We start from the raw sequence: 12,462 nt of genomic DNA on the forward strand, positions 1-12,462 counted from the left end.
CATTTGTTTTTTAAAGATTTGTTTTTTATGGCTAATAAATTGCTTCATCTACATTTTTATGAAACTGATAGAAATTATATATTACGATTCGGTTGCATTCTTGCATTCTTCTGGGCACACTTGAATACCTTATACCTATCCTCGTGCATCCATATATTTTATACAGGAATGTAGAATAATCAATTATCCACAGAAGAAGCTGCACCATAAAAAGAGAGGGGTGTGAAAAGAAATGGCTGTAGGGTCATAATATTTAATTCAGTTTCAAATAGAAATACGTACTATTAAAATGGAGTAGCCTTCAAGTTGGAAAAAATTAGAAATAGAAAGACTTTAAAGAAATGAGAGAGTACCATAAAGGGGACACGATCATGTGTTCCAGTCCATTCAGACTAAAACTTACATGTACTACTAACTAGTGCAATATGATATTTATGTCCCAGTCCTGTTTCTAAACTTATGTATTTTACAGATAGGGGAGTGTGCCTAAGACAGCTTTTTTCATCTGATGTTGGATTGTAGATCTTACACTGATGTCAATCCCATGTTTTATAATTTTTTTTTATTTAAATTGAAAAAAGTTGAGGTAATTAAATATCAACATACATGTAATAATTACCATGATTTAAAAAAAACTGTCAATGAAAAAAAGATTAAACATTAATTATAAACGATTAAAAGATTTATGTTTGTCACATAAAGCCAGAGACAGGCTCATCTACACTTTAGTCTATCAGCTCAGCGTCTGCTCTACAGTCATGGAGTAAGGAGTTGATCCTTACGTCGTGGGTTCGAATCCCACTATAAACCGAGGTCGGGTGTCGCAGTAGGTGCTGGCACGAAAAAGATCCCTCACTGCTCAATGGCCCTAAGTGCCGAGCATAGGAAATTTGCAGCTCTCCATCGGCAAGTAGTGGCGTCTCCGTATCATATGATAATGAGTGAAACAACAACGTTAAACAACAAACAAATAAAATCTGATCGGGATCGGATCAGTTAAATTATTGATTAATTTGAATTTTTTACTAATTCCTAATTTAATGTGTGTAAAAAACAAATTAAAGTAAAATGTCCGTTCATAAATGCAAACATTTATCTAATAAGAGTATTTAAATGTCAAAAAATTGACATGAAAATTCATACTGGGTCAAATTATAACTCTAAATGATCGTGCAAACAACGTTGTGTCTTCAAGCACACAACGGTCATGTATACATATGTAATACTAGTGGCTATTACCGTCGTGTGCATATCACTGGCAATGTGCGATTGCTATTTGCACGACCGTTGTGTAAATAGATTTTTTCTTACATATGTGCATGACGGTCCTGTATATATCTCAGCAATATGCAATAGCTATTCGCACGACGGTCGTGTAAATAGACTTTCTTTACTATGCGCACGACGGTCCTGTATATATCATCGGCCGTCTATGACAACTTGTTTTGAAAGACAACTCATACAGTAATCTCAGCGAGATCCGTAGAGACTAAAAATTTTGGTCTGGTATCTCTACGGATCTCAGACCAGTATCACATAATCTCATTCGGGGTTTCGTGCCCGGACTTCGACCGCTTGTTTCGATTAATACAGGCTGAAATGAATTGGCTGTCCACTTCAACTTTTTGTTTTGGACATCCTTTTAATTCTCTATCACCATAAAACTTTCGTTTCTTACTTCTGAAAGGTTTAAATCCTTCAAAATATAAAGTTGTTGATTTTTCACAGCAATAAGCTATTCGTTTAAACCTCCGATGCCGAAGAGTTCCAGCAATAGTAGAGATACCAGACCAAAATTTTTAGTCTCTACGGATCTCGCTGAGATTACTCATACAGGTCCAACACAATCTCTTGATTTAGCTATATAGCTTGAAATAGCTATATAGCTTTATTAAGCTATTCAAAATAGCTTGATAAAGCTATTTATATGCAGTTTTTCACAAAAATGTTTTTTGTAAGAAATAGACAGAAAGTCCGAAGTATGGGCTATCAAAACAACAACTGAAATCAAAGATAGTTTTTAACATTGCAGCATTTGAATTCTTTTAAGCAAAGATGTATTTCCATTGTTTGAGTAACTGTACACTACCTAGTGTATGTTGAGGCGTGGATAAGTATGATCGCTTCTCATTGTACTGAATTATTGCCAATCAATTATCTTGTTGACCATAATTGGCCTCCTTTATAATTTCATTGCAGAAGTAACTGTATCAATTGCTTTATATAGCCCCAAAACATTTAGAACTCTAAGTACAAAGTCCCTTATGGAGACGCAATTTGATGAGTGATTTTTACATGCATTAAATTCAAAAGAGTTCAAGGTTGAATATTATCACTGCACCAAGGTGCGATTTTTTATGCATGCTGAGAAAATAACACATTTAAGAAAAAAGTGTGATAAAATAGCTGAATCAAGCTATTCTGAATAGCTTAATAAAGCTATATAGCTAAATCAAGCTATATAGCTAAATGAAGAGATTGTGCCCGACCTGCCATAGTCATAGAAAAAATGCATCGATGCGACAACTGATTGAAAGGACAAATCACAAAATGGATAACTCATAGAATGGGCAATTCATGGATGGGACAAGTTATTCATCGATCCCCCCCCCCAAAAAAAACGCACACAACATTTTTTTAAGATTAATATGTTGACGGTGCGACTGTTAGGGCGAGCGCAAATACACCTTTTCAGTGTACTATTTAGTCCTATCTCTTCAACCTCAAGTCTTGGCGCAGTGGTTAGAGCATCTGTTCTAGGGTCGCGGAGTAAGGAGTTGATCCGTACGTCGCAGGTTCGAATCCCACTGTGGGACATGGAGACCGGTCCTTCTGATGAGACTGTATAAACCAAGGTCCTGTGTCACAGTAGGTGCTGGCATGAAAAAGATCCTTCACTGCTCAATGGCCCTGAGTGCCGAGTATAGGTCAAAATTTGTAGCCCTCCACCGGCAAGTGGTGGCCTCTCCATATGAGTGAAAAATTCTCGAGAGGGACATTAAACAACAATCAATCAATGAAACTAGACGTGACATTTGGTGCGTCTAGATACTCTGACATCACATGATGTCGTATATAAGTTGCATTACCAAACCAAAGCCTGAACACTGCTGAATTTAATGAAGAAAGTTTTATTAGTCCCCTACTGGTGAAACCGGAGGGGACTATAGGTTTCCTCTGAGTCTGTCTGTCCGTCCGTCTGTCTGTCAGTCTGTCCCACTTGGTTTTCCGCACTTTTTTCCTAAACGCTTGCAGATATTGACCTGATTTTTGGTATGCGAGTGTATCTTGATGAGTTACAGATCAAGTTTGCATTTCGTTCCGCTTCATTGATTTTTGACGGAATTACGGCCTTTTCAATTTTTAGGGGTTTTCCGCAATTTTCTTCTAAACGCTTGTAGATATTGAGCTGATTTTTGGTATGTGGCTTTACCTTGATTAGTTACAGATCAAGTTTGCATTTCGTCCCGCTTCATTAATTTTTGACGGAATGATGGCATTTTCAATTCTTAACAAGAACGGAACCAGATTACGCTTGCCGGTAGGGGACTAGTATTGCTAATGCAATACTCTCAGAATGCTTGTTTACTATTTATCTGCAACATATTTATTAAATCAGAGTGAGTTTTTTATTTTTAGTCCCCTACCGGTGAAACCGGAGGGGACTATAGGTTTCCTCTGAGTCTGTCCGTCCGTCTGTCTGTCTGTCTGTCTGTCCGTCTGTCTGTCCCTCTGTCTGTCTGTCAGTCTGTCCCACTTGGTTTTCCGCACTTTTTTCCTAAACGCTTGCAGATATTGAGCTGATTTTTGGTATGTGAGTGTATCTTGATGAGTTACAGATCAAGTTTGCATTTCGTTCCGCTTCATTGATTTTTGACGGAATTACAGTCTTTTCAATTTTTACGGGTTTTCCGCAATTTTCTTCTAAACGCTTGTAGATATTGAGCTGATTTTTGGTATGTGGCTTTACCTTGATTAGTTATAGATCAAGTGTGCATTTCGTCCCTCTTCATTAATTTTTGACGGAATTATGGCATTTTCAATTCTTAACAGGAACCAGATTACACTTGCCGGTAGGGGACTTGTATTGCTAATGCAATACTCTCAGAATGCTTGTTTGTTGAACTTTCATTGTTATTCACATGAGAACGTAGCTTAAACAAGTAATGCATTGTGGGTCCAGAAATTACTGTGGAAAAAAAATCTTTTGAATCAATGTGAAATTCCAAATTTTCTTTTCTCCCAAGCGTTGTCAGTAGAACTCACTGCGCTCACTATAAATTATTTTTCCTCATATAAAGAGCATTTTCTGATATTAGTACAGCAATTTTATTTGCGTTGTTAAGAGCAAGCCCTTCATGGTTAGTGGTTTTTTAATACCTTAAAAAGGGCATTTCTAGAATCGTTTTAATGTATCCATAGTATGTCTGATTATGATACTGAGCAGTTTTACTTTTACTAAGCAATTACTTTATCATGATTTTTTTTAAGGTCTTGATATCAAAGGCTTTTCCAATTCGGAAAAAGCAGCAACATTTGCTTTGGTATTTGGAAAAACATTTCATACAAGAAAAACTAAGGGGAAAAAATAATGTATGTTCGTTCACTCTAAAACATGTTCCCCCAGAGTTCCCCCAGAGTCCATTTGCTCTAAAACTTGTTCGCCAAAAGTCCATTCACCCTAAATATATTAGTTGGTTAATTTACTTTGATTTTTTTTAATTTCATGAATTTATGTGTCTGAATTATAATTTTATTACATTCAACCATGCACGTATAGTATGGGGAGATGCATGGATAAAATAAATAATTTTAATAGATGATTTTAACATGTTTCAACCATAGTAATCGATGTGTGATAAATATACTTGTTAATTTATAAGTAACATTATATAACATTATATTAATTTGAGAATAAAAGATTCTTCATAAACAGTAGGGCTGTGTATTGAGAAAAAAAAATCGATACGATACGATATTTTATAATGCCATATCTGATACCGGTATATTGGATTATTTTACAAGTCTATCAAAAAAGTCTTATAATTCATTTAATGCATGAATTTTATTAAAACTAATTGTTTTATAACCCATTTCAAAGTTCTTGTCTCACTGTCATAACAAATTACACTTCAAATTCATACCTTTAATGACTGTGAAACAACATGTTAAATAAAGTTGTCTACGTATTTTGTAATATTTATCTAAGATATGCTATCTCCCTAATGATTATATCATTATTGATTAATTTTAATTCCAAAGAGTGAAAATATAACCTTTGCTGATTGAAATTCCCAACTTTTTCAAAGAATTATAAGAAAATCTGGAAGTTATTTTTTCAATACGATATATTCTTAAATATCGATACATATTGATTAATCGATATATTGATACAGCCCTAATAAACAAACTGTCTGATAAAATAAAACCTCTGCTCAGACGCTGCTCATCCCCAAAGTGACCTATTAACGTCTCAATTTCCTTAATTATTTTCAAAACATTACATGAATATTAAACAAAACAAAGAAGGTGTTCTCTTATTTACAGTTATAAAATTGACAACAATTAAATAATTATCCTGGTATCTCATGGATTCGTGGTACCTACCTATTCGTAATTAAATTTAATCGATTAGCAAAACTTTCAGCTTATTTTATTGTGATTTAATAAGAATAGCAGGGTCTTATCTCTTCTTTGGTTAAAAATCGTATAATTTCAGTGCTAATCTTTGTCAAAATTCACCTTAAAATATTTCAATAGGATCATAGGAGTTGTAAATATGTCTTTGTATAATTTTTCATCTTGATAAATATAATTCAGATGTCGTTTCTTCATTACTGTTATTTATGGGGTGAACTTTGTGACTATAACATTAGATATATGAAACTTTAATCATTTTAGATATGGTTTAGTTGAATTAAATATTGTTTATACACTCTTTCCAAATAGTGTTGAAATCTTTAAAATTGGCTTAATGTACGGCTTCCTGAGACGTCCAGTGTTTTTTTCTGTACTTAGGCCCTTGAAAATAGGTTGTTTCTTTGATTTGAAATACCTTTAAAAATTGTTGGGCCGACAACAATTGAACACCTGCCTGGTGGAGGGCTCCTTATTTAGACTTTTACTAAGCACTTATGGCCATTGATCATTAAGCATCAGTAAGGGATCTTTTTCGTGCCAACATCTACATGTATACTGCGACTCTGGACCTATGTTTTTTATGGTCTCATTCGACTGACCAGTCTCCACGTCCCATGTCGGGACCTGTGACTTAGAATAAGCTCTGAATTACGTCATGACTCCATAACGAAACACTAGAACCACTGCGCCACGCGAGGCCCTTGACATTTTGTATGTGTAAGTACTCGAAGATGATAGTAAGGTTGTAAAATATACTTGCATGTCCGAAAGTTGAGTATTTGCGAATCTTGTCTTTTTGCAAATATTTGATTTCAATAAATTTATGCTGGTCTGAGATATTTCACAAGTTCAGATGAATAATATTCAGGGCTCTCGATTCTCTATAATTGGGGCCGTTTAAAGGCCCCATTCCCAATTCAAAAAAGGTACCTTTTTCCCCAATTTAATGTTTTAATTTTCCCAACTGGTCACTTCATCAAATATTAAAGAACATGTAGTAAAATGTGTGGTTACTAAACTTGTTATTCATATTTCTCTATATTACAAAACAGAAATTTAGTTGATAACAACCACCAGTAACTCAATATATAATGAATTTAATGGATATTGTCTAGCTATGATTTTCCCAAATTTCCTCAAAAGGTCGATAATTTTCCCAGTTTTCACGGTCCCGGCCCCAGTCCCAAAAACTGGTGTGAGAGCCCTGATATTTGTGAATTAATTTACCATACATGTTGCTTCATTTGTATGATATTCGGTTTAAAAATCAGTTTCTTTTGTTCATTCTTATTTATTAAGATATTTTTCAATTTTTCAGAACTGCTGTCAGAAAAAAAAAAGTAATTTACCTACCTACCTACCCAACTTGAGATTTTAGGGTCGGGTTAGGGGAAACAAAGATATTTTTAATGATGGCCTAAGAAACTTCTCTACACTGCACACTAAAGAGTTCTGATTCAGTGGTATTTTTTTCTGCAGTTAGAGTGACCTGCCCTTAGATCTGATTTCAAATAAATTGAAGTCTACTGTGTATTTCTCAATTTATAATCAATTCAAACATTCTTAACAGTTTGAAAGGCCAAGATAAAGTAATTGAACGTTTTATTTGCATGTATTTAATCCACTGAAGTAAAGAACAGTGATTTTTGTTCATTTATACTTTATTGTCTTTAAACATTTTTCCTGGGGGTAAATGCCATGTACCATATATTGAAAATTATATGGATAAGCTCAAAAATTACACTTATAGTATATACAATATAATTTTCTCAAGTTCTAAAAAACATTCTGTATTGGTGTAAAGAGGGTCCTTAAAGAGGCTGGGGGGTTGTGGCCATTTTTAGACTATATTGATCTCCTTTGGATTTAAATTAATTTCTAAAATTATTGCTGTTTTGATATCGCTGATGGTGATGTACGGAGCACGACAAAAATTTTGAAAAACAAACATGCAGAATCCAGAATTTTAGTCATTTATTTTCTATAATTCAGGATATTATTCGACAATTTTCTCAAAGGTATCTTTTTATTGTTCTAATATTATGTATTTAGATTCTGATGTAATATTTGAAGTAATAACAGAAATATAGTGATTTTTCTCCGATGCAATTCCAGTGAAAAGAACTGCAAAAATGACGTCTCGTGAATTGACGGAGCAGTGCATTTTTATCAAATTATGTGTAATGCTCGAGAAAATGCCAACATATACTCCCAAAATATGCTTGATGAAACATGTAGTAACCCAGGGTATTCCCGACATATGTATACAAATAGCAAAGTGGAATTTTAGATGGTTAGACCTCAGTAAAAGGTAATCTGGGAGGGGACGGGAAGAAGATCATCAATGAAAACTTCTGGACTGTTAAGAACATGATTGAGAGTGACCACCGTCACACAATAATTCAGAAATATCGGCAGTTGTGGGCTTTAAAACAAAAAAGAATATGCTATACTAGTTTTATAGATTTTAAGCTTGACCAGAAATTGTATATGGATGTTTATGCTGAGTGGATAAAGTAACCCAAACTGTACAGTATCAAACTCCAAGAGAAAATGTCGAAAAAAGGAAAGCTCACATTTTTTATAATGCCCTTGATGTCAAAGATTTCACTGCACTGTGACTTCATGATATCTCCTGTTAAATCATCTAAAATTGATGTTAATTTACAACATTTTGATATAGAATAAGCAGGTAGTATGTAGAGCTTCTTTAAATTAAAAATTTGACATTATTTCCAATTCAATTGTTTATAGTACTTAATTGGTTTGAAAGTTATTATTTTTGAAACTGTGTGTAAAGGGAGACCTTCTTTGTTTAGCAATATTGAGGCATAAATAGGTCATTTAAAATTTGAAGTATAAAACATTTCAGTTTTAATAATATCAACTTTTGCATTTATATACCCTTGAATGATATACCTTTCTGTTACTGCAGTTAAATGATTCAGAAACATCTTAATTTTAAGTTCATTTAATTTATGCATATAGGAAAATAAATTGTCATTAATTTGCATGAATGTTTTAATTCATACAGTGAAGAGTTCAAAAGAAATAAATTCCAAGATGATATAATAACACGTCAAGAACAGCAGGCCCATTGTTAGTCATATTAATATACAGACATCAGGGTATAGTGCATATATTGGAGTTTGTTCAAAGTATGACTTCCAGGGCTAGAGTGGGGCCACAATACTATAGGGGATTATATTTTTTTCTGTGGGAATATATAGAAACAGTGTTCAAAAACTTTTATCAAGAACAACAGGGCCATGATTAGTCATATTCATGCAAACATCCTGAGTCATTTTGTGCAGATCAAATTTTTTTAGGCCATGGCTCCTGGGGATAGGTTGAAGCCACAATCCATGGTCAGAGGGTATATTTGGGCCATGATAAGGGATCGAATATTCATTTGGAATATACAGTGCTCCCCCGTTATAATTCCCTCTGTTATAATGCCAATACCACTAACTGCAAAAAATTTTTTTTAAAAAATGCTATATAAAACCCTGTTTTAATGCCATCCCCTGCCTACCATCATCCCCCTGCGTATTTAGAGTACAATTCTGTCTATTACCATTATTATCACCCCTGTTATTACTGCCAATTGCAATACTTTCTTTTCAAAAATCAGATCGGCAGGTCCGTGTTATAAAATAAAGTTAAATGTAGAAGTATATATTTACACCCCTTTAAAAAATTATTCAACATGTTCAAAACTCATTCATATGAATCAGTAAATGATCATTATATCTGAAGTTAAATTTTTTTTTTTATCTGACTCTACAACCCAGTTTAGTCTGCAGTAAAAATAAAAAGAACAAGGTGTGTTTGTGAAACACTGATGCCCCCATATGGCAACTTAATAGCAAAGGTTAAACTTTCTCAAATGCAATTCAGATATGTTGGTACCCAAAAGGTCTTGTCTCGAGGAATATACCTCTGAAATATGAAAGCCCTAGCAGCAACCATTGAATAGATATGAAAAAGGTAAAAGTTTTTTCGAAAATATATCAAACATCAAGGTCAAATGGTCAAAATTAATGGTGCCCAAGGAAAGACCTTCTCCCAAGAAATACACAGGTGAAATATAAAAACCCTAGTACCAATCGTTCAAAGTTATGACCAAGGTTAAAGTTTTTCAAAAGTAGATCAAACTCCAAGGTCAATGTCAATGGATTTCAATTGTTGGTATCCAAAGGAAGGTCTTGTCACAAGGATTATATATGTAAAGTATGAAAGCCCTAGCACCAACTGTTCAAAAGTTATGGCCAAGGTTAAAGTTTTCAAAAGTAGGTCAAACTCCAAGGTCAAGGTCAAAAGGTCAAATATGATGGTACCCCAAAAAAGGTCTTGTCACAAGGAATACACATATGAAATATGAAAGCCATAGCTCCAACCATTCAAAAGTTATGGGCAGGGTTAAAGTTTCTGCAGACAAACGGACAGACGGATGGACAGGGCAAAAACTATATAACCCCAAATCCTTGATACTGGGGCATAAAAATAAAACATGCTTTTATAGCTGAGAATAATTGATGCATGAATAATCAGTCAAATTATGTTTTATAATGTATTAAATTCAAATGAGAAGTAAACAAGATGTGTTTGTGAAACACTGATGCCCCCATATGGCAACTCATAACAAAGGATAAACTTTCTCAAATGCAAATCTAATATGTTGGTATGGAAAGTAAGGTCTTGTCTCCAGGAATATACCTTTGAGTAAGTCAAACATCAAGGTCAAGTTCAAATGGTCAAAATTAATGGTGCTCAAGGAAAGGCCTTCTCACAAGAATTACACGTGTGAAATATGAAAGCCCTAGCACCAACCATTCAAAAGTTATATCCAAGGTTAAAGTCTCAAAAGTAGGTCAAATTCCAAGGTCAAAGTTGTTGGAATCCAAAGAAGGTCTTGTCACAAGGATTACATATGTGAAACATGAAAGCCCTAGAACTAACCGTTCAAAACTTATGGCCAAGGTTAAAGTTTTCCAAAAGTAGGTAAAAATCCAAGGTCATGGTCAAAGGGTCAAAGTTGTTGGTATAAAATGGAAGGTGTTGTCACAACAATTATATATGTAAAGTATGAATGCCCTAGCACCAACTATTTTAAAAGTTATGGCCAGGGTTTAAGTTTTGCAAAAGTAGGTCAAACTCCAAGGTCAATGTCAAACTGTCAAAGTATTTTGGTATTGATAGGAAGGTCTTGTCACAAAAATTACACACGTGAAATATGAAAGCCCTAGCATCAATTGTTCAAAAGTTATGGCCAAGGTTAACGTTTTTTTCAAAAGTAGGCCAAACTCCTAGGTCAAGGTCAAAGAGTCAAAATTGTTGGTATTCAAAGAAAGGTCTTGTCACAAGGTATACCCATGTGAAGTTTGAAAGCCCTAGCACCAACTATTCAAAAGTTATGGCCAAGATTAAACTCTGAAAAAAATTGCAAAAGTGGGTCAAACTCCAAGGTCAAAAGGTCAAATTTTATGGTACTCAAAGAAAAGTCTTGTCACAAGGAATACACGTGTGAAATATGAAAGCCATAGCTCCAATCAATCAAAAGTTATGGGCAAGGTTAAAGTTTTTGCGGACAAATAGACAGACAGACAGCTAGACAAACAGACAGACGGACAGGGCAAAAACTATATGCCCCCGAATCTTTGATGACGGGGGACATAATTACACTATGTAGTATTAAATTTAACAGGTGATGTGTGCAAAGGAGCATATCTAATCCCTGTCGGTTTCCTACGTTTGTGCAAAGGAGCATATCTAATCCCTGTCGGTTTCCTACGTTCGTTAGCTAAAAATTTATGGGATAAACAAGCCATATTGTGTTTACAAGCAGTAATTGGGGTTTCTACATTTCCTAGTTGTGAAAAAAAACTGAATACTATGCATACATAGCTATATTTTGTGCCATTTTAATAAGTGTTGAATAAGGAGGTGTTTTATATTAGGACGCCAAACATGGACTTAAAGTTTGGTTTAAAATTGTGAATCAATTGTGATGTGCTATTTGGGATCTAAGGACTTTGCATCAGAAAATAACACAGACATTTTGTTATTATTAAACAATAAAATAACACCATAAAAAACAACAGTAGATAAATGTTTTAAATATTAAACATACCAAAATTATAATAAAGATTTAATAGCAAGACAATATAATAAAAAAGTTCTTCAGCTTTCAAGTGCCTAATTACATTCCCGTTTTAATGCCACCCCCGTTTTTACACCAAATTCACAGAGGTACAAATGTTGGAGGTAAAACGGGATAAATACTGCATAGGAGATGTAAGTTGCATATTTATATTGTTTAGTTCAAGGCCCTATGAGCTAGAAAGGTGCTGGAATTTTAAATGGAAAATGTAGGTTTTTTTTTTTTAAATATCAAGAGTAGCAGGGTAACAACAAATCATGTTGATAGAAGATTGTTCGAATTATGAACTCTGGAGTTGGGTTGGGGATCAAATTTTACATAATACATATGGATAATATTTTCAGAAAATTCTTTTCTAGAACTGCAAGTCCATGTTATTCGTTGATATTCAGAATCCCCATGTATTATGAATTCACAGTTATGTATGACCCATGGAGGTTAGGATGGGGCCATATTATAGGGTCAAAAATATTCATTGGATTATAGAGGAATAAAAATCTTTTTAAGATCTTTCAAAAAAAAGCAGGGCCATGATGCATATGGTGAGTGTTGTGGCCCACTGGCCTCTGGTTCTTTTTATATTTTAGCCCCAGTAATTCAAACCCTTGCCAATGGATATCTTGACATTTTTTGTCAGTTCCATTGAGTACAAGGTTGGA

General features: G+C 34.2%; 2 protein-coding genes across 3 annotated transcripts in view; one reads left to right on the forward strand and one right to left on the reverse strand.

Moving 5' to 3' along the window:
* Nucleotides 1-12,462, reverse strand: part of LOC133173165 (large ribosomal subunit protein uL4-like) — a 389,882-nt gene that overhangs the window by 42,403 nt on the left and 335,017 nt on the right. The window lies entirely within an intron of this gene.
* LOC133173127 (gamma-tubulin complex component 4-like) overlaps nt 1-12,462 on the forward strand; it is a 114,533-nt gene that overhangs the window by 2,467 nt on the left and 99,604 nt on the right. The gene's annotated exons all lie outside the window — the stretch shown is intronic.

The sequence above is a fragment of the Saccostrea echinata genome, unplaced genomic scaffold (assembly GCF_033153115.1).
Source record: "Saccostrea echinata isolate AGI-Se365-2 ecotype Australia unplaced genomic scaffold, CSIRO_AGI_Sech_v1 ptg000002l, whole genome shotgun sequence".
NCBI classification, from domain to species: Eukaryota; Metazoa; Mollusca; class Bivalvia; order Ostreida; family Ostreidae; genus Saccostrea; species Saccostrea echinata.